General features: G+C 51.9%; 1 long non-coding RNA gene across 1 annotated transcript; it reads right to left on the bottom strand.

Moving 5' to 3' along the window:
* Positions 1-363: 363 nt before the first annotated feature.
* On the bottom strand, positions 364-25587 carry LOC110260128 (uncharacterized). Its single transcript, XR_014840235.1, has 7 exons — positions 25261-25587; positions 23116-23177; positions 14945-15087; positions 14031-14242; positions 13518-13844; positions 9578-9822; positions 364-2038 (listed from the first exon to the last, which is right to left on the bottom strand). It is a non-coding gene; the product is annotated as an uncharacterized LOC110260128 (long non-coding RNA).

Genomic DNA, 25587 nt, shown 5'->3' with positions numbered 1-25587 from the left:
GAAATTCTGGTGAAAAATGTTTTGACCTTGAGCAGGTTACCTGGCCTTGCTGAGTGTCAGTTTCCAAAGCAGAAGTACACACTTCATTGTGTGCACAAGACATCAACAAGAAAATCCATATAAAACACTTCCAGCTCTACCTGCATCCAGGAAGCGCTTAACCAAAATCAGCTGTTAGTATTTAATCTCACATCAGCTGCCTTACATCCACACTCCCTAACTTTGCTGCTCTGCATTCCTTTTTATGGTTTAATACCATTTTACAGACAAGCAGACTGAGGCTCAGGTCACCAAAGAGTTGTTTGATGTAGAGATTGGATCTCTCAACCAGGCTGTCAAGCACCTGCTCCATTTTCTTCTGCATTTTCTTTTCTTTTCTTTTTTTTTTTTTGGCCACGCCCATGGCATGTGGAATTTCCTGGGCCAGGGATCGAACCCGTGCCACAGCAGCAACAACATGGACTCCTTAACCACTAGGCCACCAGGGAACTCCATGCCTGCTCCATTTTCCGGCCACCTTTTAAGGACATGATCTCAGCTGTCCCCTCCCAAATGCCTCTCTGAAGCAAGTGATGCATTTATTTATTTATTCTTCCACCAAGTACTTATTGAAGGCCTCCCATGTGCTGGGTTTGGAGCCTGAGGGAGTTCCCCACTCCTCCCCCATTGGAAGGTTCGGTACCGCGAGAAGAAATCCCAGCCGTGAGAGGAGACCTCCCCTCCCAGGCTTCTCCTCCCGCGCCACGTCCTCGTTGCTGGTTGTTAAACGCCTTGCACCTGCCTCACTTATAGTCTTCCTGCCCCCGAGCGCAGTAATCCTTCAGCCTTCTTCGTTTTGGCAACGTAAGCCCTTGTCACCAGAATGAACTCTTTGGTAAGTCTGACCTTGGCAAAGGCGACCCTCATATTCGACTTCCAGGCCTGTTACCTGGCATCTTTCATTTCAGAAGTCAGGGCTGAGACCACAACCACAGGGAGGCAAGGCGCCCTCTTTGCCAAATGCAGCATGAAATAAAGTCAACTCAAATCTGCGCCCGCTCCCCAAGCCTGTATCAGGATGGTGTGGGGTGTGTACGTGTGCACGTGTGTGTATGTGTGTGTGTGTGTGCATGCACGAGCACACACACAAGCATACAGGCATGCACACTGGAGGCAGGTGGGAAGGCAAGGCGGCGGGTGTAACAAAGTCACATGAAATGCAATAGCTCCTGCCCTGGTGAGAGTTTCAAATCTGGCCGAGAAGACGCTAGAACATGTAATTAGTTCCATCTTCTAGGTTATTTGACAGGCACAAGAAAATAGTATCTGATGGAGGTAAAGGCCCCCCAGACCCCAGCTGCACACAGCCGCACTGCTCTTGGTGTAGATTCTGGGTTCCAGACACCTGGCCCCATTCTGACTCAGCCATGCAGCTCCTTTACATGGCTTTCCCCTTTGGGAACTTCTGCGGTCCGACCTCCCCCCAAATAAGACATATTTATGGAAGCTCTTGGAAGGGATTAGGAATAGAGCCTTGCGAGTCATCCTGTTACCCAACCTCCTGAGGGTGGAAGGGCCAGATGGAAAGTCACAAGCCTGGAAGAGTCACCTTTGCCTGCAAAACCACCTCACAACAACAGCTGTTATCTGTTCAGCATCTGTCCCCTGTCCTGTGCTTTACACACCTTATCTCTGATCCCCCGAGCAGGTTTTGCAAGGCAGGAAGCCTGTTCCCCTTTTACACATGATAAGACTGAGGCTCGGAGAGGCCAAGGGACGCCTCCAGTGTGACTTGCTCACGGTGAATCAAATCTGGGCTTTCTGCAGCACCACGGACTTACCTGCAGCTGCTCCGTCACCCCTGAGTCTCAATCTGGGACTTGTGACAGGTCGCCTCTCTTTCACCCCTTCAGGAAGTCCCGGGAACTGCCTGCTCAGAAGGGATCTCTCCAGCTTACCTTGCAGCAGCCCGCTGGCCAGAAGTCCTTCCCGTGGGAGCTTTCGTCTCCAGACATTTCTCTGCGGCAGTGGAGGCTCCAGACACCCTGGTCCAGGGCATCTATAATAAAGATTTATAACCTGACCTTGGTCTTGAATGAGACATCGATTGCCAATGAGAGACAACGGGCAGAGGCAGAAGCCCCCCCTTAAGTACCAGCCGTCTAAGCAGCTGGAGAAGGGTGTGTTTCCCTAGTCACCATGGGGAAACCTCCTTGCTAATTGCCCAGGGTTCTGACTTCTTCACTTTAGGGGCGTCTGGTCTCATGGACTGTCTGGAGAAGTATCTGATTAACAATCCTTGGTTACAGGTCTGGCTGGGAGGGTGGGGTCACGGATACGCTATCAGACACTGAGGCGTGCAGTTTAGCAAAGCGATGGCAGGTATTCCAAGTTCGGTATCTTACCCTCTCTCATTCCAAAATGTAATGCTGACTGGTGAGTGGGAGGTGGGATTAGTTGACACAAGCTCCGTTCATCCGATAGCATTTTATTACCAGCCGAGTCGGACCAGGTGGTGGGGTTTGGTTTTGTTTTCTTTTGGAACTGGGCTCTGCGTTTTTCTGGGGAGCCGGTTGCCTCCCACCCCCACCTTTGGATGTTACGTTTTCCTTCAAAAAGGATGGGGGGGAAGAATGATCCCTGCCCCCCCACTCCCTCCCCACCCCCAGCCTGATCTATTTAAGATGCTCTCTTCAAACAAATCCTGCCCCAGTTTCTCTGAGGGCCGCCTCGTCCCCCTCCCCTGCCCTCTGCCTTGCGCATTTGACACCAGCTCAAGAATCTTGTAGCTTCTCGCCTTTCCATTCCCTGCGGAATTTGTTATTCAGCACTTCAAAGGGGAGACTTGTTTGCACCTCTTGTTTCAAACAATAGACCAAATTTCCTGTCGCTGCTTCTCTTAAAAACTGCCTCCCTCCAGCTCCCTGGAACAATTGCAGCCACCCTTATCCACAGGAGCCAACGAGCTAAATCCCCACCCACCCTCCTTCTCAGAGGAGCCCGGGGCCAGGGGCAGAGAAGGTCACAGGGGCGGACTTCAGAGGGGACTGAACTGGGTGCAAACCTGAGGCTCTATAGCTTTGTAGCTGGGCGACTTTGAGCTGCTTACTTAACCTCTCTGAGCCTCTCTGTCCTCACCGGTAATACCTAAACCATAACTAAGCCATCTCAGAGGGCGGTGGCGAGCATTAGCCGAACTCCTGTAGCAAACTTCCGCCTAATGATGGAGGGGGAAGAGCCCATTCCCTGATCCCAGGCTGTCTGGCTCCACATCCTAGTTCCTCCATCTTCTTTCTCTCTGTGTCCTTGGGTTTACACGGCTTAAACTCTGTGCCTGTACCTCCTTACCTGGGAAAGAAAATAATTATTGTACCTACCTTGTAAGATTAAGGCGTTAATACACCGAAAGCATTACACGTGGGCACAGATACCCCTCAGTGCGGTTTTTATGCTTCCTCCCCTCGAGTCCTTTACTCCGGAAGGAAGTTTTGGCCCCACTCTCCATCAATAACTCTGTTTTATACTTTTCTGTCTCTCTTTCCATAGTTTTTGTTCATCAGCCCAGTTCCCTGTCTTAGAAGGTCCCCAGCCTATGGGGCGTATAATACTTGCATGTGCTTTCTTTTTTAAAGGCGGTACTGGGCTGTGGTTGATTGACAGTGCTCTGTCAGCTTCAGCTTTACTGCTAAGTGAATCAGTTAAACAGATACATGTATCCACTCTTTTTCGCATGCAAGTTATTACGGAATATTGAACAGACCTCCCTGTGCGATACAGAAGGTCCTTGTTAGTTTCTGTACAGTCGTGTGTATGGGTCAGTCCCATTCTCCCAGTTTCCCCCCCTCCCTCCCTGGTCCACACTGTCTCATTTCAGGACTATGTTTCTGCTTAACGTCAGGAATGACCAAAACACCGGAGGAGTGGCTCCGCAGCACTGCGGGTTTAGGGTAGGGAAGCTATTTTGAATGATGCTGCAACAGTCGATACATGCCCTAGTGCATCTCTCAAAACCCATAAGATATAGAACACAAAGAGTGAACCCGAATGAGGGCTGTGGACTTTAATCATAGCTCATCAATATGGATCATCAATGGGAAGAAAGGCCGCATACGAGCACTAGATGTAAGTGATACGGGGAACTCTGTGCGGGGAGGGAGGTATGTGGGAGTTTTCCACACCGTCTGCTCAATATTTCTGTACATCTAAAACTGTTCTAAAAAATAAAGTCCATTTTCTTAAAAAGGTAAAGCAGGTGCTTTTCCATGCCTCCACCCCTCCAAACACATTCACAGACAGTGACCAGCAAGAGTTCCTGTGGTGGCGCATTGATGACAAAAACCCCACTAGTATCCATGAGGACGAGGGTTCGATCCCTGGCCTCGCTCAGTGGGTTAAGGATCTGGCGTTACCGTGAGCTGTGGTGTAGGTCACAGATGCAGCTTGGATCCTGCATTGCTGTGGCTGTGGTGTAGGAAAAAAAAAAAGACAAAAAATAATAATAATGACCAGCAGATGAGAAGTGACAGCATCCCTTCTTGGAGGACCCAAAATTAACAATGTGATCTGGTCCTTAGACCGTATGCTGATGGCCCACAGTGAGCCAGCTTTGTCCCTGGAGGTAGTAAACCAGACAGGAGACCTTCTCAGGCCTGGCCAGGGGTATCTGGATCAAAGTTCCTTTTTCTTTTTTTTTTTTTTGTCTTTCTGGGGCTGCACCTACAGCATACGGAATTTCCCAGGCTAGGGGTTGAATTGCAGCTGCCGGTCTATACCACTGCCACGGCAACACAGGATCTGAGCCGGGTCTGAGGGCTGCACCACAGCTTGTGCAGCTGAGCGAGGCCAGGGATCAAACCCGCAACCTCATGGATCCTAGTCGGATTTGTCAACCACTGAGCCACGATGGGAATGCCTCAAAGTCCCTTTAATGTCTCCTAAGTACCAGAATAAATAGGACTGGGAGTGGATGGCCCTTATCTCCCTGTCCCCAAGTTCACAAAGCAAGAGGAACCATCTGTAATTTCCCATCATCCTCCCACTGCCCCCCCCACACACATACCACCTTGAAATTCTGGGCTCTGCTGTAATCATGGTAATGGCCTTGCCTTTCTCAGGCTCTAGGCTTTTTGAGCCACCAGCCTCATCACCCTGACTTGCCAGCATGGTGCTGTGGTTGAGCGAATCCCTGAAGCTTCACCCTAAATCCAAAGGCTCTGAAACCCAAACTCAATGAAAGCAGCCATGGATCCCATGGAATAAAAACAGGCTTCCCACCCAACGCAAACCCCACTGAGTAATTGAGGTCTGATTGTTTAGCATCCCGAGGCCAAGATTACCGTATCCATCAAGTAAAAAGCAACCACACAAGGCCAGCAGAAACTTCAAAAACATATTTTAAACACAGACAGAAACTTCCCCCAGCACATCCTGTCTGGCTGCCAAGTCCCCAAACTCTTACCCTGTGAGCTTGAGTTTCCATGGCGTGTCACCCATTCATAAAACCATCAATTTAGAGACACTCACACAGCCTGTCGTGGAAGGGGGTTGGCCCCGTTGCCGTTATCATGTGTTAAGGTTGTTACTGATCCAACAAAAGCCAAACCATAAGGCAGTGGGATTTGACATGAACGGCAATGCTGAGAATTTTAGTGGGTAATTCTTACGAGTGGCCCCAGCAGTGGAGCCGAGTGCAGAGTGCTTTCAGCGGAGACAGCACGGAACGCAGAGGTGGACGCATTGGTCAGATCAGGCCCTGCTGCTTGGTGGCTGGCTGACCTCCTCCAGCCTCTCTTTTCTCATCTCTAAAATGGGGATGATAATCCAGACCTCACGGACTTTGCTGCAACAAGTAATTAAGGCAACACGTGTCCACTGCCTGGGACGGTACCTCCCTCACAGTCCAGCACAGCTGGGTTGGTTACCTTCCCTCAAACATGCTGGTAGATCTTTGGGAACGATGTTTCTTTTTTCTTTTTTTTTTTTTTTTTGTCTTTTTGCTATTTCTTGGGCCGCTCCCGCGGCATATGGAGGTTCCCAGGCCAGGGGTCGAATCAGAGCTGTAGCCACTAGCCTACACCAGAGCCACAGCAAAGCAGGATCCGAGCTGCGTCTACAACCTACACCACAGTTCATGGCAACGCTGGATGGTTAACCCACTGAGCAAGGGCAGGGACCGAACCCACAACCTCATGGTTCCTAGTCGGATTTGTTAACCATTGCGCCACGACGGGAACTCGGGGAACGATGTTTCTTTACACTTCGCCTCAGCCCAGGGAAGACAGAGTCGGTGAAAAATAAACATAAAATGATACATCCGCGACAACGTCTCCATTTTGCTTTGCTGCATCCTAGCTTCTGATGTAAATAATTTACGGCGTTAAAAATGAGTTAGCGGCGGGTCTGTGAGGGACAGAGGAAAATTCATTCTAAAATGAGGGGTCGTCTTCGTGATGAAGCACTGCCAAGTGGAAGGAGATGGAGAATTTAGACAAGCATCTTTTAGATGGTTATTAATCTGGATGGATAAGATTTTTAATAATTAAATGGTATTACTGCAATCTAAGTGATATTTTATTAAGCTTAAATGAAATGTACATTGAGGAGCTCAATTTGAAACATTGCCTCCTTTGTTATTCTATTTTTCATAATTGCATATCCTTGGAAATTATGTTTTCCTTTCTGCGTTTCCTTCTCTGCCTCCATGCTTAGCCTTTTGCTTTATTTATAGGGATGCTCTTTCTTGGGTCTTAAAGGAAATTGATATGAAAGCTCTAAATGACAAACTCCAAAGCCAGCCTCAACAGTTTCTGACTAATCGCTAATGAAATCTCCATAACAGATGAGGAAAAAAAGCAGAAATTGCCATGAGACATCACTCCATTTCATAAATGTCTCGTGTTTGTTTGACAGCTTTGGAAATTTTCTTTGTCATTTCGGGAATCAATACAAAATACAACTAAACACCAGACTTAGCTGCTCAGCCCGAGACAAAATAAAAGATTGAAAGCTCCTCTATTACCAGCTGTCAATTGCCAAGGATCATATTGCTGAGCGAAATCATTTTTTTTCCTCCATCCAAACATTACTCAGCCTCTGAACTCTCGTGAAGGGCCAGATGCACACACATTATGGTGGTGAATTCACAGCACAAAGGATGGGACAGCTGGCAGTTATTGGTTTAGCTGATCAATACAGACAGGCTGGAGAGGAACCACCGCCGTCATCAGCCCCCCCCCACCCCCGCCCCCTGCTATTTCGCCCAACTCGAAGCTCAGTCACACGCTCTGACTATCCATGGCGCCTGGACTAACCAGCTAGCTTAACTTTATTTTTTTAAATTAAATTATTATTATTTTTCCAGGGCCGCCCCTGCGCTATATTCGATCCCAGGCTAGGGATTGAATCGGAGCTGCAGCTGACAGCCTGCACCACAGCCACAACAACTCGGGATCCAAGCTGGGTCTGTGACCTACACCACAGCTTACAACAACACCTTAACCTGCTGAGAGAGAGGCCAGGGATCAAACCCGCATCCTCATGGGTATTAGTCAGGTTCTTAACCCATCAAGCCACAACAGGAACTCCAGCTAGCCTAACTTTATCTCTCCTTTTCCTTCTGTGCTAAGACCCTTGCTTTTTTTTTTTTTTTTTTTTTTGTCTTTTCATTTTTTTTTAGGTGGCAGCATGCAGCCACTTGATGCAAGATCTCAATTCCCAGACCAGGGCTTGAACCCAGGCTGCAGCCGTGAAAGTCTGGCATCCTAAGCACCAGGCCACCAGGGAACTCTCCTAAGACTCTTTTTTTTTTTTTTTTTTTTTGTCTTTTTGCCTTTTCTAGGGCTGCACCCATGGCATATGGAGGTTCCCAGGCTAGGGGTCCAGTCAGAGCTGTAGCCACCTGCCTATGCCACAGCAACACCACATCCGAACCACGTCTGCAATCTACATCACAGCTTACAGCATCACCAGATCCTTAACCCATTGAGCGAGACCAGGGATCAACCCACCACCTCATGGTTCCTAGTTGGATTCGTTTCTGCTGTGCCACAACGGGAACGCCCTGGAGGTACCTGCTTTGTAGGAGGTTGGAGGAAGGAGAGGCTGGGACTTTGCTTCCCCAGTCCCTCTGGAATTTGAGCATCCCCTTGCAACTATGGCTTCCACCAGGCCTCCCCCTCGCCAGGCTCCATCTGCTGTGGTTCTAGCTCTCATAACTCTCCCATGGCTCCTACCCAGGCCTAGGGGTAGGACCAGCTTCCTGCTATTACTGATCTTGGGGAGCCTCAACACCGCTACTTGGCTCCCTTAATTTTGCCCCACCTCGTATCTTGTCCATTCATAACTTTCCTTGAATGGTCTATGTTTCATTCTGTTCTCTGCTAGGCCCCTGACCAATACAGCAGGAATTTTTTGGGCCATGCCCAAGGCACCCAGAAGTTCTCAGGCCAGGGATCAAACCTGTGCCATATAGTGACCCAAAACACAGCAGTGACAACAGCAGGTCCTTAACCCTCTGAGCCACCAGGGAACCTCCATGGAATTTCAAAATAAGTATTTAATTTCTAGATGAGTGAATGAAAGTGAATAAAGAAAACAGGTATGGAAGTCAGTAAAGGGAATTCAATTAGGATCAGGTTCATTTTTTCCCCCTGTTGACAGTATGTGTCACACTAAGCTTTTAAAGCCTCCCTGGTTTGCTTCTTTTCTGCTAACTTCGAGGAGCCAGCAAGTGAGGCAGGGACCAGGTTTTGTCTCTGTCACTGCATTGGCCCCAGGGCCCCAGGGCTCTGTCAATAAGGATGCATTGAATGAATGAAGGCATCAATGGCCATCTTATTCAATGACACTTCCTCTTGCTGGAACTGAGAAATGCAATGGTCCTTAGCAGTTCTGATCTGAAATTATTTAGTTCAGAGGATTAAGGAAGAAGCCAGCGTTCTCCAAGGGTGAGATGGTTTGATCCCCGTTCCCTGCAGCACACAGGAAAACACTGGAAAGGCCGGGTAACAACTACAGACTCCTGGGAGTTCTTTGGTGGCTCGGTGGGTTAAGGACCCAGTGTTGTCACTGCTGGGGCTTGGGTCACTGCTGCGGCTTAGATTCAATCCCTGGCCCAGGATTCGGCATGCGGCGGGCACAGATGGAAAAAAAAAAAAAAGAATGATAGACTCTTGCCAATGGCACACAGTGGACCCTGAGAAGGGTTACAGGTGACCCCCCGCTCTCCAGGGAGACTTGGGGTTTCTGAGCCTGGGTGGCAATTGGAAAAGATTCGACGACAAGCAGGGCTTCCTCATCAATAACGTGAGGACAACTCCATAGACCCTCAGCACGGGTGGACTCAATGTGTATGGTTCTAGGATGGACCGGGGACCGATCCAGAAGGTCTGTGCTCTGGGTTCATCTGCAGTCTTACGGGTGCCAGCAGGCGAGTGTCTGGGATCCGGTCACTCTACCAAAAAGTCATCTGGCATATGGCCTGGCATCCTTGTTGGGCTCCACGCACTGCCGTGGAGCAGTGCTCATTTTGAGGCATCTCTTCCAAAATTTTGTGATTTGGAGGCGGGCCTGCTTAAAACAAGTAACGCATGGCAAATACCTGGTCTGGTGCAGAGTAGACGTTCAAATCCTTGGAGCCAGGCCTTAGGACTGCGGGTCCATCTCGATGTCATCAGTCGGCTCATGGCATGCTGGGGCTGCCACGAGTCCTTTGGCCAAATTCTTAAGGGACACCAGGCTCCACGGAGGCCCACACGCAGGGGGGGATGCAGGGCCCCCAAGGGGCCTGGCAAGTGTGCACTTCTCTAGGTCTGCAGCCTGGGCTGCATCAGGCCTTAGGTAGAGCTGAAAAAAAGGAGATTAGAAGGTGAATGTAGCCGTCAGGTCTGCACAGGCGGCGTGTTCTTGTTTTCGGCTTCTAGGTCATGGACAAAGGTGACGTGATGGAAGTGACATGAAGTAACTCGATGCTGGATGCGCATTTACAAAAAGAGGAAGATGGGCACCCACGGCCCAGGCCCCTCTGCCTTTCACGTCCCTTCCTTCTGTCCACCTCGGCTTCTGTATTCTCAAGTACCCAGGACCTAGGGGCCAAATCAGCCTCTTGACACTCCCCGGGGCCACCGAGGTGAGCACCCTGAAATGCTCTCATCTGGCCTCTCTCCTGCGAATCCTGCAGGTTCTCCCCGCTTCGTCCCCTGAGTTAAGCATCTCAGCCCTGCCCACCCTCCCAGCCTCCATCCTGTCTCTCCCGGTTCTATAGTCAACGCTCCAGCCACATCAGGGTCCTCCCTGCTTCCCAAACATACACACCGATGGGGCCTGGCTGGTCCCCTGATGGACAGTGTCCACTCTGATGGGTCAGGCCCATCTCTTCCGCTTGAGGTGCTAGAGTTTTCTAATATGAAGGCTTCAGATTTATCACTGACTTCTTTCCTGGCCCAGAGGTTTCCCTCCCCTTGCAAGGGGCAGGCAAGTCTTTCTGCCCCTTTACCAGGCAGTTCTGCCAGCCACTCTCGAGGGCAGGCAGGTGGCCTTGATGCCTAAGGTCAAGGCCATCCTTTGGCCCCCAGTACACTTCACAGATTCCAGCCCCGAATCAATCTTTTGGACCAATTTTTTCAGTTTCTCCCACTGGACTGAGCTCTTTGAGGGCATGGACCTAATCTTATTTCTCTCTGCCCCCCTATCACCTCCAGGCCTGGCACGTAGTAGGGGTTTCATGTATGTCTGATGAGGGAAGGAAGGTGAATCTGATACACTTCTCAGTTAAGAGTCAAAGGTCAAGGGTCACGCGGTCTAAGTCCATCTTGCTGGGTCCTTATGGACGTTCCCAGGCTAGGGGTGGAATCAGAGCTACAGCTGCCCGCCTACACCACAGCCATAGCAACGCCAGATCCGCGCTGTGTCTGCGACCTACGCCGCAGCTCACCGTAACGCCAGATCCTTAACCCACTGAGTGAGGCCAGGGATCAAACCCACGTCCTCGTGGATGCTGGTCGGGTTTGTTACAGCTGAGCCATGACCGACCTCCTCTCTTTCTTCATGTTGAAGAATGGAGGAGTGATACCAGCCCCCCCACCCCACCCCCCCTGCAAGCATCGGTGCCCACATGGCGACCTGGTTCTCTGCAATTCCCCGAACCTGTGAGAGGAGCCAGGCCAGGCATGGAGCCAGCATTAGGCCATCGGCGCGCTCTGAACCTGATAAAATCCTGACGGTCTCAGAAGCCAAGCTGGACTGGGGCGTGAGATCACCAAATGCCTAAGATACTTGAATCAACTTGTTCACAGTCATGCTTTTCATAATTCATGATTCACATGAGATTTTTAACAACAAAAACACTCAGATTAAATTTTTATATGAGATGTTTTTCACTCTACAGACAAGTGTTATCAACCATTTTGATCACCAAAGAAAAGAAAATCTCTGCCCACTGCCATAATTATTTAAAGATTTTTTTTTTACTTGTTTTTCTACTTAATTTGATTTAGAGATAGAGACGCTGGGTATTGGTAGGCAGCACTCCATTGTGGCTTCTCAGGTGACTCAGACAATTTGATGATCCAATTTGCTTTCATTCGTGGGATAGAACATGGGGTATTTTTTTTATTAAAGCTGCCAGAATACCCTAAATTCAGTTTCACTCCTTTTCTGCTGCAAGGATATTCAAAGGAATAGCCCCGCTCTTCTTAGTTCACCTGGACCTTTTTCAGTGGCTTGTACACATAACCAAGAAGTGACACATTATAACTTTGCTGAGAATCCCATCTCTTTGAATCAAGAGTGACTTGCCAGGTCTCCAATAAGTAACAAGTCAGCTCATTACTGTCGTTATTATTGTCATTTTAAAACTCTCCATTGATCTTTATTTCTCTGCTGTCAGAGGTGCTGCTGTTTCGAGGGTGAGCCTTGTACCCAAATGCCTTCCAACAGCAGAAGGGGAGAAAAACAAGATTTAAAAACAAGGAGAAATGATTCTGTGTTATGTGAATTTTATCTCAATTTAAAAAAACAACAAGGAAGACATGGAAGAGATTTCAAGAAGTGGGTTCCAGGGAGTTCCCACTGTAGCTCAGTAGGTTCAGAACCTGACGAATATCCATAAGGACACGTATTTGATCCCTGGCCTCGTTCAGTGGCTTGAGGATCTGGCATTGCAGCAAGCTGCACAATAGGTCACGGATGTGGCTCGGATCCCGTGTGGTGGAGGCCAGCAGCTGCAGCTCTGAGTCGACCCCTTAGCCTGGGAACTTCCATATGCTGTGAGTGCGGCCCTCAAAAGAAAAAAGTAAAAACAAAATAAAAATTTTTTAAATAATTGGGGAGTTCCCGTCATGGCGCAGTGGTTAACGAATCCGACTAGGAACCATGAGGTTGCGGGTTCGGTCCCTGCCCTTGCTCAGTGGGTTAATGATCCGGCGTTGCCATGAACTGTGGTGTAGGTTGCAGACGCGGCTCGGATCCTGTGTTGCTGTGGCTCTGGCGTAGGCCGGTGGCTACAGCTCTGATTCGACCCCTAGCCTGGGAACTTCCATATGCCATGGGAGCGGCCCAAGAAATAGCAAAAAGACAAAAAAAAAGAAAAAAGAATTGGGTTCCAGAAACATTCACGAATGCTGCTCTTTTTAAAGCCTCTCCTATGACCATTCTTTCAAAACACGTTTGCCTTCTCTTGTTTTCTCTGGGCTGTGAGGTTCCTTCTAACCGGGTAAGAATGGATCGGGCAGCCCTTTGGAAGGGTCACCTCAAGAATGATGGTGGCACTGCCCAGATCCTCCCTCCAGGACTGACAGTCTCCGTCCACCTGCTGCTGGGAGGGCTGGTGGCTAACGGTGCTCAGCTAAATCTGCACCCCCCCCACCCCACCCTGGATGGCCCTGCCCCCAAGACACCCACTTTGCTCACGTTCAAGGCCCCACCTCCCCAGGAGCAGCCCTGATCCTATGGCTGCTTAATGGAGGGGGTATAGAGGCCCAGCCCCCCTGCCTCGGGTGGGACAACTCTGATGGGTCACCCCGGTTCCAGAGGACCCCAGGGGATTGGCGGAGGCCTTTCCTGTGACTGCATTGCAGCTTGACCTTCCCCCTCCCTGCTCAAGCCTGCTTCCCTTCAAAATATCCATCTGTTCCCAGCAGATTTCCTGGACACAGACTTCTGCCTCGGGGTCTGCTTCCTGGGGAATCTGACCCCAAAGAGGCAGGAACGTAGGAAGGGGTGGGAATTGGCCACAGAGGGGACCAGGGTGCGTTTCAAAGGTAAAGCTCTACGACCATGACCAATGACTCCTGGGCCAGGAACTACCCTCAGGTTTCTCTTCTTTTAACAGCTTTATTGAGATACAATTCACAGGACGCACAATCTGCCCATTGAGATCATACCATTCAGTGTGTTTTTGCATCTCACCAAGTAGTACACCCTCACCTCAATCATATCTGGAGCACTTTCATCACCCCCAAAAGACACTTCATACCAATGAGTAGTCACTCTCCCTTCCTCGGCAACTCCAGGCCCCTCCCCAGCCCCTGGCAACTACTCACCTGCTTCCTGTCTCTGCAGATTTGCCTATTCTGGAAATTTCATATAAATGGTATCAAACAATGTGTGGTCCTTTGTGTCTGGCTTCTTTCACTTGACATGATGTTTTCAAGGTTCATTCATGTTGTAGCCTGTATCAGTGCTTCCTTCCTTTTAACGGCTGAATAATATTCCATGGTGTGGTTACACCATATTTTGTTTAATCCATGCATTAGGTGAAGGACATTTGGGTTGTTCCCACTGTCGGGCTATTGCGAATTATGCTGCTATGGACTTTTGTGTATAAGTTTCGGTGGGACGATGTGCTTTCTTTTCTCCTGGGCACATACCTAGGAGTGGAATTGCTGGGTCAGAGGTTCACTCTAGGTTTAACCTTTGGAGGAACAGTGGACTGTTTCCAAATAGGCTTTTCCTGTGGTGGTGGTGGTGGGTCTTTCTGGGGTGTGTATGCTTCACCCCCTCCCCATTCTCCCTTCCGACCCACTTCCATAATATTTATAATCCTTAAGGCCTACCTGAAATCTCACCTCCTCTAGGAAGTCTTCCTGGATTATCCCCATCCATAGGGGTCTTCCTCCTCCTCTGTGTGCACTTGTTGCTTTGAAACGGACTGACCATACAGCTCTAGCCTCCGGGGAAGGCTTTGAGGGCTGAGCTTTCCAAAGCGGCCCAACACCAAGAGTTCCCAAATGGCCACAGCAAAGAGGGACAGAAGCAGCCAGGATCCCTGTGTCAATCACAACACAGAAAGTCATTGGTTTAAGAGGATACAGGCTGGAGGCACTAGGAGGAAACCCCGTGGAGGGAGGCCTTCTAACTCCCTGTTTGTAGCTTCCCTTGTCCAAGCCAACCATGACCCTCAGGGGAACTAACTCAGCGGTCACCTGATCCTAGAATCACAGCAGTGTAGGCACTTGGGGCTGGAAGAGAGGTCAAAGGTCAGCTTGTCCTAAGTGTGGTTCTGGGACCAGCAGTCTTGGCCTCATCTGGGAGCTGGCTAGAGATGCAGTGTCTGGGGCCCCACCTTGGACCTGCTGGGTCAAATCTGCCTTTTCACAGGGTCCCCAGGTGATTGGGGTGCAGACTGAAGGAAAGGACCAATGCTCCCCTACGGCATCCTGACGGACTAGCCAGCCTCCCAGACACATCCAGTGGCCCACCTCTGAGGGCGCACCAGAAGCGCCCCCTCTGGAGAGCTGAAACTCCACTCACTCACCTTCCACCCATGGGTTCCAGCTCCACGCTTTGGGTGCATTCACAATAGGCTTGATATCTCTCCATGTGACACCCATCAAACAGAGCGGGACCCTCTTACCATTTCTGAGCAGGCGTCCCAGAAATACAGTGTAAATAGAATTTCTAGAAGCTGCCTGGAAGCCCCCAGGGGTAGAGGAAACGGGACAGAAGACCACTCCCAAGGTGCATGTACCTGTTTAGAGGCAACCAAGAGGGAACCCTTGCTGGCAAGTTTCACCTCGTGCAGGTATTTACAACACTGCTAGCGGACTTGGCCTCCCCATCCAAAGGCTGCCGGAAGGTTCTTCACAAATACAGAATTATCAGGCAAGCATTCTGTGAAAGAGAGAAACATCATCTACCCATTTTACAGATCAGTAAAACAAAACAAAACAAAACACACAGACAGATGCCCCGCTCAGAGGTGCCAGAGGTGGAACTGGTACCCCGGAGCCTAACCTGCCAGCTTCTCGCTCTGGCTGGTAGGAACATCAGTGCATCCTTTTGTCATCAATTAAACAAGACGGATTCTGAAACTGAGCAGTTGCCTGGAGAATGCAGTTTAGATAAACTCCAACTTGCGCACAAGATGGAAATAGAGACGGAGCGGGAACATACAGCACACTTTGCCCACAAGAGATGCAACACATTTTCATAGTCGAAATTTACATAGTTCTTTATTCATGAAATTATGAACAGCTGCTATTTTGCTGCATTCCCAAGAAGAGTTGAAAAGGCAGCAAAGAAGAGAGCAGACACGTTAGGCAAACTCCATCTGCCCCTCGTGTCTAACACTTTCTTCCCTGCAGATAGCAGACAATGGGGTTACCAGATGTCATTGCCTGCCTGGGAAGGACCCAGAAATGTGTGACCACAAGCCAGCCAGTGCAGACAACGCCTTGTTTTTACCTTTGAAGATGATAAACGCGTCCACTCCCATCCAGCTTTAATGGCTGTTGGAAGACACAGCCTCTTCCCAGAGGAAGGCTAAACATTCCGCCTGGGTCTCTGGCCCCCTTCGCCACTGGGAAGCACCCCTTTTCCAAGCCCTTGACCCCAGGTCCTGCCTCCTGGCAAATGGCCATTGGATACCTGCATGCCTGCTTCCAATGAGGCCACCTGAAGTCCCCCTGGGAAATCAGGAGGGGCCCCTTCTTCCCATCACAAGGGGCCCTGAGTGCCAGAGACACAGCAACGTCCAGCCCTCACCCACAGCTGTCTCTCTCCGTCCACACGTGTGTCTCTGGACCTTTATTCCAGAGGCCACAGCCTGGCTTCCACGGCCACTCAGGAGAGAAGACTCTAGAATTTCCCACAGCAGGAAGACACGGGGACAGATCCAGTTGAAAAGGCCGCTGGATGACCCAAGAACCCTGGAGGGGGGAGGACTCTGGTTTGCAGGCCTGAGAAAGGCCAGCGACCATTTAATGGGAAGATGCGTTTTTCTTGATTTTCTGAGAGCAACCTGTTTGTCCACCCCTTGCGGCTGAAATTAAAGCAGGGAGGAGCCCATGCTGAAAGGTGTCACAAGGGAAATTGACTACCCACCTTCCCTGCCGGTGCCAGCACTGCGCCGCCATCTCTGGATGTCAAAATACCACCAGAGTGACAAGAGGGCAGCACCTCAGCTCCTCGCCGCTTGTTTGTGCCCCAGGCCAGCTTGTTCTTTCTTTTTTTCAGAGGGACAGAAAAGAAGGGAGGAGTGAGCTGGAAGCTCTGGGCCTCTTTGGCCTGGCCAGAGACCCCCCCAAGGGCAGGATGCCACCCAGGGGCTAGGGCGGCTGATCTCGGACTTGACCTTCAGGGCTTTGATCTTTATCAAAGCCAAAAAGGAAAGCTAGATACTGCTTGGTCTCCATGTCAGGTTCTGCTGGTTTAAGAGATGGAGGACCAGGCACTTAGGCTGACTAGGAGAAGCCACTTTCTGGTGAGGGGTTAGCCAGCCAGCATGCAGCTGGTACCCACAGAGGAAGTGGGTTGGGATCCACTCTCTGGAGATAGGTTGTCAATGGCAGAGTCAAGATTTCCCCACTGGGGGTCCCCTGGAGAGAGGAGTCGATAGGCCAAGGGTCAGGCACCACGTTCGCCGTCCCCAGGGCTGTCCCTGTCACCCATCAACCACGTAGCCTCGGGCTGGTCCCCCTGGTTCTCACCCCTGATTCTTAGTTTCCTCACATGTAAGAATGAGATGACCAGGAGTTCCCGTTGTGGCGCAGTGGTTAACGAATCCGACTAGGAACCAGGAGGCTGCAGGTTCGATCCCTGGCTTCACTCAGTGGGTTAAGGATCCGGTGCTGCCGTGAACTGTGGTGTAGGTTACAGGCTCGGCTTGGATCCCGCCTTGCTGTGGCTCTGGCAGAGGCCAGTGACTAGAGCTCCAATTCGACCTCTAGCCTGGGAACCTCCATATGCCGTGGGAAGCGGCCCCTGAAAAGGCAAAAAGACAAAAAAAAAAAAAAAAAAAAAAAAAAAAAAAAGAATGAGATGACCATAAGGACACCTGCTCATGGTTGCACATCCCAAGCATGACAATGTGTATGAAAGCGCTTTGCCAACTGCATCCCTGGCTGTAGCTAGAAGCTTTCTCACGAGGAGGAGGGCAGTGGGTTAGTGTTCTCCTTTCCCTGTAAGGCTAGGCCCCCATAGTCTTCAAAACGCACTCTTGGAGTTCCCATTGTGGCTCAGCAGGTTAAGTACCTGACTAGGATCCATGACAATGCGGGTTCAATTCCCGGCCTCGCTCAGTAAGTTAAGGATCTGGCATTGCTCTGGCTGTGACATAGGCCAGCCGCTGCAGCTCCAATCTGACCACTAGCCTGGGAAACCTCCATGTGCCATAGGTGCAGCCGTAAAAAGAGAAAAGCAAAGAATGAAAAACAAAAAACACAAGGAAAGGGTGAGGCTGAGAGCATATGAGCTGAGGGCTTTGCAATAGACTCTCTCTTCTATTTGCCGCCTGTTAAGCACGGAGGTATTGGGACCTCAACACGGCAAAACCTTGCAGTTTGGCTCTGGGGCACCACGATGGCCATTTCACCATCGTGCTAGCCGCTAATGAGGGGCACCTCCGATGTGGGTGCCCATAGGCCCTTAGGTTTTCTTGTCCAGGGCTGAGCAAGGCTGTTCTTTCTTAGGCCACAAGATCACAGCCTAAGACAGCAGCCTGTCCGGAACTGGGAGCCTCTACTGAGTCTTCCCGATGGCAAGCTTTCCGGGGGCGCTCTGGAGATCTGCTCTGTGCTAGGGTCCTGTTTGACAACTGATGGGATAGAGTTAGGATTGCTGACCACAGGCCCTTTTTTTTCTTTTTTCTTTTTTCTTTTTTTTTAGGGCTGCACCTGTGACATATGGAAGTTCCCAGGCTAGGGGTCAAATCAGAGCTGCAGCTGCCGGCCTACACCACAGCCATAGCAATGTGGGATCTGAGCCACATCTGCGACCTACACCACAGCTCAGGGCAACGCCAGATCCTTAACCCACTGTGTGAGGTCAGGGATCGAACCTGCATCCTCACAGACCCTATATGACGGGTCCTTAACCCGCTGAGCCACAACAGGAACTCCTGGCATCCCCCTTTGAGATGCTCTCTCACTTAGAGGGAAGCTGAAAGCCCACCTGGCCTCTTCTCAAAGTCACATAGTAACACCATACATCAAAGCACGTTTTCAAAATGGTCTTGTCCGGACCATAACTCACCCCTGGCTAGTAGCTATTTACAAGGCTGGCTTCTTCTTCCCAAGAAATTCAGTGGGACCAGCACCTGGCCACGCCATCACCGCCCACGTGCTGACCTGAGGAATCCAGCCGGAGCTCCATCTACCAGCCTGGTGGTGCTCCCAGCTGCCAGGCTGAGGCAGAAGCTGGTGTGGACAGATGATCAGGGACAAACTGGCCATCCAGATGTTCAGGGATGTATGGGCCTCGGCGTTCTGACCTGGAAACGCCACACCTGGAAACAGGCGGGCATGAGGAGTCGGGCCCTGGTGAGCAGGCCCCCGGATACCCTAGAACCCCAAATGCTCCTTTAAGAAGCAAGAGGAATGCTCTTGCCTGTCTTTTTTTTTTTTTTGGGCCACACCTGCAGCATATGGAGGTTCCCTGGCAAGGGATCGAATTGGAGCTGCAGCTGCCAGCCTATACCACAGCCACAACAACGTGGGATCCGAGCCACATCTGCAACCTACGCTGCAGCTCATGGCAACACCAGATCCTTAACCCACGGAGCAACGTCAGGGATTGAACCTGCATCTTCATGGATACTAGTCAGATGCGTTTCCACTGAGCCACGATGGGAACTCCCTGCCTGTCCTTTGAGATGGGGTGACCAAGAGGCAGTGGCAGCCTAGGGGAGCCCCAGGGGACTCTTGGCTGTTGCAAGCCCTGCCCCAGGACCCCATCAGAGTGGGCCACGGGCTGTGGGGAATTGAAAGAATCATCTCGCTCCTGCCAGGAGCCGAGCTGGGAGAAAAGAGCCAGCTTTGGCCACCTCTCCCCTGGGACCCATTTGCTCTTTGGATGGAAGGAGAGAAAAAGGAGGGAAGGGAAGGGGGGGGGAGAGGAGCCTGCCCTGGAGGGTCTGGGGTAAATGAACATGCAGTGCCCTGGTCCCACCTCTGGGTGGGCCGACCCTCCGCTTCTCTCCCTGAAATCCCATCCCTTGCCAGGGACCCATCCTCGGCTTCCCTGCAGCCCTGCCAGCAGCCCAGTCTCTGCGACAGCCTTTTTCTCGTTCTGCTCTTTTCTGAAGCTTCCATTCAAATGCTTTTAGCACAGATGCCTCATGCATCAGTCCAATGCTAAAAAGATGCAGTAAGTGAAATTTTTGCCATATGTTAATACACATGTTTTAGTTTCCATAAATGCTCAACGTGGTTTTTATGGTACTTGGAATGGTGGTGTTTATACTGTTTTGAGGGGCTTTGAATTCGAATGTGCAAATGATTCTTTACAAGATGTGATTCAAGGACGAGCCTCAGTTGGGGTCGCCTGACAGCCAGATGGAGGAGGCTCTTGGTTGCCTGGAACCTGCCACTTGTGACTCTGGGCAAAGCCCTGGTGCCCCCTGCTCCTCACTGTGGGGGGAGGGGGCTTGGGGGCTGGTTCCAGAAACCAAGCTGGACCCCACTATCAGAGGATCGGGGCAGAGAACCACGAAGACTGTCACACACCGAATGTGACCAGACATTCTGGTGGCACCCAGAGGAGGGGGTGTCACCAAGGAGGGGTCCCTAAGCTGGAGCCTGAAGGGGATGCAGGCCTGGGCTGGCAGGAGGAGTAGGGCGACGGGCTAGCAGAGTGTGCGGCGGGGCAGGGGGGTGGGGTGGGGACTAAGGGGTCACTGCGGGGCCAGGTGGGTCAAAGGGAGGTTTGTACGAGGAAGACCAGGCAGTGTATCCTGGAGGAATTTCCCCTGATGCCTCAACACACCAGGCTGTTGCATCCATCCTTCTGTGCCTTTACAGGGGCGGGAGTTTCTCTCTGTTTAAAATCTCCACTGCTCACCTGGAAAATCCCTACTGATCTCTTGAATCTCAGCTTCTCCCTGCCTCTCCTGGCCTGTCTCGTCCCCTGTCCCCCTGTCCTGCTCCTGAGTCCTGTCCAGGCATCACACTTTTCTGAATAGGTGCCCCTTTGCCATGAGCCCCCAAAGGAAGGCCCGTGCCCTTTTCATGTGTGTTTCTCGGAGCCTCTCAGCGTGGCAAGAGGCCCACACTAGGAGGGAAGGAAGGAAAGAAGGAAGGAGGAGCAGGAGTTCCCATTGGGGCCCTGCGATAATGAACCTGACTAGTATCCATCCATGTGGACACAGGTTCGATCCTTGGCCCCGCTCTGAGGGTTAAGGATCCCGCATGGCTGTGGCTGTGGTGTAGGCCGGCAGCTGCAGCTCTGATGTGACCCCTAGCCTGGGACCCTCCATGTGCTGCACCTGCAGCCCTAAAAAAGAAAAAGAAGAAGAAGGGAGGAATGGACAGTGGGCCCTGCACTCAGTCGGGAGCTGAGGGTGCAGCCTGGAGGAGGAGTTCTTGGCCTGTCCCCCCACCCAGCTCCCTGCTGCCCAGGGCTCCCGTGAGGAACTGGGCAGGATTCAGCCCCTCCCTCAGGGGACCTGAGAGAGTCCCCGGCCCCCTTTCAACCAGGCCCAGCCGCCTGGGCCTCCCAGCAGGGGTGTGGGTGCTGCTGGACCCCTGCCAGGCCCTGGGTCTGTCCCCGGGGAGGAAGGACATCTCGGGGGTCCCGCACTCAGCTGGTCCTGGGAGGCAGAGGTGCTCTTGGCCGTGTCTTCCAAGGCCTGAGGGAGCCACAGGGCTTCCGGCCCACCCAGTCGGGGTGTACTGGGGTCTCCTCTCTCTGTTCGGACCCCGGCCCTTCCCCCTAGAGCTCCCTGGGCCAGGGCCCTTCTGCTCTCAGTCTCCCCCAGGAAAATCTGCCCTCACTTGCCCGGATTTGTCCATGCCAACATCTCAGGCTTTGTGCGTTCCATGGGGAAGGCTGATGGCTCTGGGGCGGGGTGGGGGGGCGCACAAAGAGGGGAGGGGGCGTCTGCTGCTTTAACTGAGCATCTGCGCTATCTGCAAGTCAGTAACCTCCCCTCCTGGCAACAAGGCCTTTTTCCCAAGGGACCGAGGGGCGAGGATACGTCATCTTGGAGCCTCAGTCTCCTTCATGGGGATTCATATATATGTTGCCTGTAATTATAGGTCGATAATGATATAATTTATAGGAGGTATCTCATCATTTGTGAGCGACTGGACAAGCTGGCAGGCGAGGAGGGTGCAACCATGTCATAAGCTCGTAAAAAGGTAATTATATTTCTTTCTGATCTAGCTTTCGCCTACCTGGTCAGGCCGGGGTATTGTGAAATGAGTGATGATGGGTGAGCACGGAATTGTCGGAGGTTCAATGACGCGGGGGAGCTTGAAGCCAAGTGGCCCCCTTTTTTGTTTTTTGGTCTGGAAGGAGGGTCTGATTTGGGGCCAGGGAAATCGTGGGGGAGGGACCCCACAGGGGCTGGCATTTAACACAAAGGGGGCCTATCCCCCCCAAAAGAGAAACCCGGGGGCAGACCAGCCGGTAGGGCCCAGCTTCCAGATGAGTTCAGAATAGCTCCCCATCACTGAAGACCCCCCAGAATTGTTGCTTTCAGGAGGAAACGCCTGGTCTCCCGGCCCCTGGGGGAATTCTGAGCAGGAGATGCTTGTCACGTCTTCCAAGCCTGATGGAATCTTCGGGAGTTTAGATCTGGATGGAGTTTGGTTGGAGTTTGGAGCGATGGTTGGGGGAGATTGGGTTTTATCAGCGCCCCATCGCCCAGTCTCAGTAATAAGCAAAGCTGCAGAAAGCCCTTGGCCTGAGATATAATAGTGTAATGTAATTACGGTAATGATACTTTGTAGTTCTAGAACACCTTTCATCTGTGGATTTCCAAGTCCTTTATAAACATTAATTAATTCTCATAACTCGGCGATGAGGTAGGTAAGTCTCATCATCCCCATTTTACGGATGAGAAAGCCAAGACTCCGAGAGGGTGGACAATGAGCTCAAGGTCACCCAGAGAGCCCACTGGTTCAGCCGGCAGGACCCTGTGGAGTCCAATCTAACGCGCTGGGTCCCCCACCTTGGAGGAGGAGGGCAGGGCATCTCTGGGGTGCCCCCTACTTCCCCAGGGGGCACCCCCGGGATCTGTGTGCCCTGCCTCCCTCCAGAGGTTGGAAGGATCATTCCTCGCTGTGCCCACACCCTGGCCTTGTGGCCCAGGGAGGTCCCTGAAGCCATTTGGATCCAAAGGGGCCCTCAGCAGCTTGATCCCTGGAGCAGACCCTCTGGAATAGCTCCCGCTGTTATCACCAGACAAGTGGAACCCTGCCGCAACCCCTTCTCCTTGCCACCCAGACCTCATGGCTTTGGCCAGACCAATCTTCTCTCTGCCTATTTTCTATGCCCTTTTGAGGCCAACTGCGAGCTCATCACTGGGTTGGATGCTGGAATTCCATCATTTTTCAAAACTTGATTTATAACGTTCATGCTCTAGGAGATGGCTGCCCAGGGAAGCAAATGTGAATTTTAGGCCACATTACTAGAGACCTAATATCTATAAAATGGGAGGTGACAGTCTGTTCTCTAGGATATGTGTTTTAGAGAAGGAGCAGGGAGCTCTGTTATGTGTGGAACAGTTAGGGGACCCACGATCATTTCACAGAGAGGAAACTCAGTGGGGCAAGAGGCCCTCCTTCCCCTGAAGAAAGATTGCTTGGTGAGGCCACAAGCTTCCAGGAAGGAAGTTCAATATAAGGAAGCACATTCTTTCCCACCAGAGCTGTCAGGCAATGTGATGGGATAATGAGGTGTCTGTCACCACTTACTTACCAAGGCCGAGGATTGGCTTGTCATCGAGGTATGGCAGGCCTGGTTCTTTGCAGCATTGGGACCTAGGGAGAGAGACTGCTCAGGATGGTGGCTGGAACACTGCTTGGGTTGCCCGGTGACTCACCCAGCCCCTTCTGTTCCTGACACCTGGAATCCTTTGTGGAACCTGGGGAACGGGACCCTGCGTGGCATGACCTCATAGCCTCCCACTTTCCTGGTCCCACATGCTCCTGGTGGGTGTTCTAAGGGCCCAAGGAGGTTGCCTGACCTGTCAGACCACATTCCGGGAGAGCAGACTCCATGGAGAGCCCCGTCTATGTTCTCAGGCTCTCACCCAGATCCCAGAGCCAGCGTCCACAGGGACGGACAGAGCTCAGAATCAGAGGACTCAGTTGGAGTCTCCACTCTGCTTCTTTACTTGCTGTGTGGCCTCCAGAAAGTGACTTAACCTTTCTGAGCATCACTGTATCTGCCTCCTCTGGTCCTTGTGAGGATTAATAGGCAATGGGACAGAGTTACAAGCTGTCTGCCACTTGGTGGGCGGTGGGGGAAGGGAACATTTTTGGATGAGGAATTAGAAGGACCCAGGGAAGGACGTCCCGTGCTGGCTCAGTGCTAATGAACCTGACGGGTATCCATGAGGACGCGAGTTCATCCCAGGCCTCGCTCAGTGGGTTAAGGATCTGGCGTTGCCGTGAGCCGTGGTGTAGGTCACAGACACGACTCGGATCTGGTGTGGCTGTGGCTGTGGTGTAGGCCGGCAGCTGCAGCTCCAATTGGACCCCCAGCCTGGGAACTTCTATAACTGCAGGTGTGGCCCTAAAAAAAAGAAAGAAAGACCCAGGGAATGGTGGTTGTGCCAGAGATCAGGGCCACAGGGCAAAGGGAAAGATCAGCCACCCAAGGTCAAGATGAAGGTGAGGTTCCCACCCTCCCTGGGAACAGCGAAGTGTGACAGGCTGAGTCTGCAAAGCATGGAGAGGCCAGAGGATGAAAATAGGGGGGTGTTCCCCCAAATCTGGACCCAGCGGTGAGGGAATTCCTCAGTACCCTCAGGTCCCGACCCTGCAGGTTGAATTCCTTCCTTTCCTTTAAAAAATATTTAGTGAGCCTTCTCACATGTCAAGTACTGTCGGGCCCGGGGAATACAGCAATGACCAAAACAAAGTCCCTGCCATTCTGGCTTTTCTATTCAGGTCAGGGAGGGCAGAAAGTAAACCAAAGAAAACAATTAATATAGACCATCATCATATCAGGGGATGTTCAGAGCTATGAAGAGCAACGAAGCTGGAGGAGAGAAAGGCGGGGGGGGGGGGGGGCTCCTGAAAAGCTGCCCTGGGGATGTTGAGAGGGAAAGTCTCGCAGACAGAGGAAGCGGGAAGTGCAAAGGCCCTGGGACAGGCACTGGGGGCCAGAGGCTGCTGCTCATGCTTCCCGCAAGCCAAGCTCTGGCTGTGTCCAGGTTGGGGCACACGCACCAACAGAAGCCCTGAAAAGGAAAAAGCTTGGGGTCCAGGCTGGCTCAGCCACTGGCTTGCTGTGTGACCAGGACAGCTCCCTTTCCCTCTCTGGCCTTGGCTTCTCTCTCTGCACAGTGAAAGGTTGGCCTGAGCTCCCTGGGTGGGATCGAACCTGGGCAAGCTTGAAATCTGGAGACCAGCACGTGAGCCTCTGGTGTAGGGACTGGGAGTGGAGTGGAGGCGGGGAGGCAGCCTCCACTGAGGCTGGAAACCGGCTGTGGTTGGGCCCTGGAGAGAGATGCCCCGTCCCCCTAGACTTCAGCCTCCTTCCCCTCCCTGAGTCCAGCTTCTGCAAGCATGAGCCTCAAAGCAGATACTGGTAGCTGAGGTCAGACTCCCCGGGGCTCCGTGCAAGACCAGGTGACAGGCACAGCCATCTGTGCAGTTCCCTCAGGTCAGGCTGATACCGGAAAGCCTCCCTGGTTGGCGTGGGTGTTGCAGGGCGCTGCCCTGGTATTCCTGGAAATCCAGCCCGCCGAGAGCAAGGTGCCCGGGCGAGCAACCACTTGCTCCGGGGAGGCCCTCTGCACCAGGGCTGGCCCCATCCTCCCGGGGGCCTGCTTGCAGCTGCCCGTGAAGCCCACCCAGCCCAGCCTCTTTTGCCCCAAAGCCCCAGGCCACCCACCTGGGCCTTCCTGATGGTGTCCGCACTCTCTGAGCTGAAGCATCTTCGCGTCTGACGCTGGAATAAGGCTTAGTCCAACCTTGGCCTGCTCTTCTGCGATTAAGCCGGACTCAGATCTGACCTTGAAAAGCCCTTGGTGAATCTGACAGGCCAATGACCAGATTGGTTTTCACTGGGAAAGTAACCAGGACCCAAATTAGCGCCCCCAGACTCTTTCATCCACCCTCTCCTTCTGACCAGACTGCCATCTAAGCATGCCCGTGAGGTGCCCCATGCAGCCCGCCATCCTCTGTCTGGCTTTTCTTGCAGATTTAAGTTTTCACAGCT

Source organism: Sus scrofa, chromosome 3 (genome assembly GCF_054392235.1).
Source record: "Sus scrofa isolate SSC_HxYL_T2T_F1_AM1 chromosome 3, Sscrofa_HxYL_maternal_Yorkshire_Landrace_v2.0, whole genome shotgun sequence".
Classification (NCBI taxonomy): Eukaryota; Metazoa; Chordata; class Mammalia; order Artiodactyla; family Suidae; genus Sus; species Sus scrofa.
The sequence above is the reverse complement of the archived record's forward strand: the minus strand, read 5'-3'. Positions and strand labels throughout refer to the sequence as shown.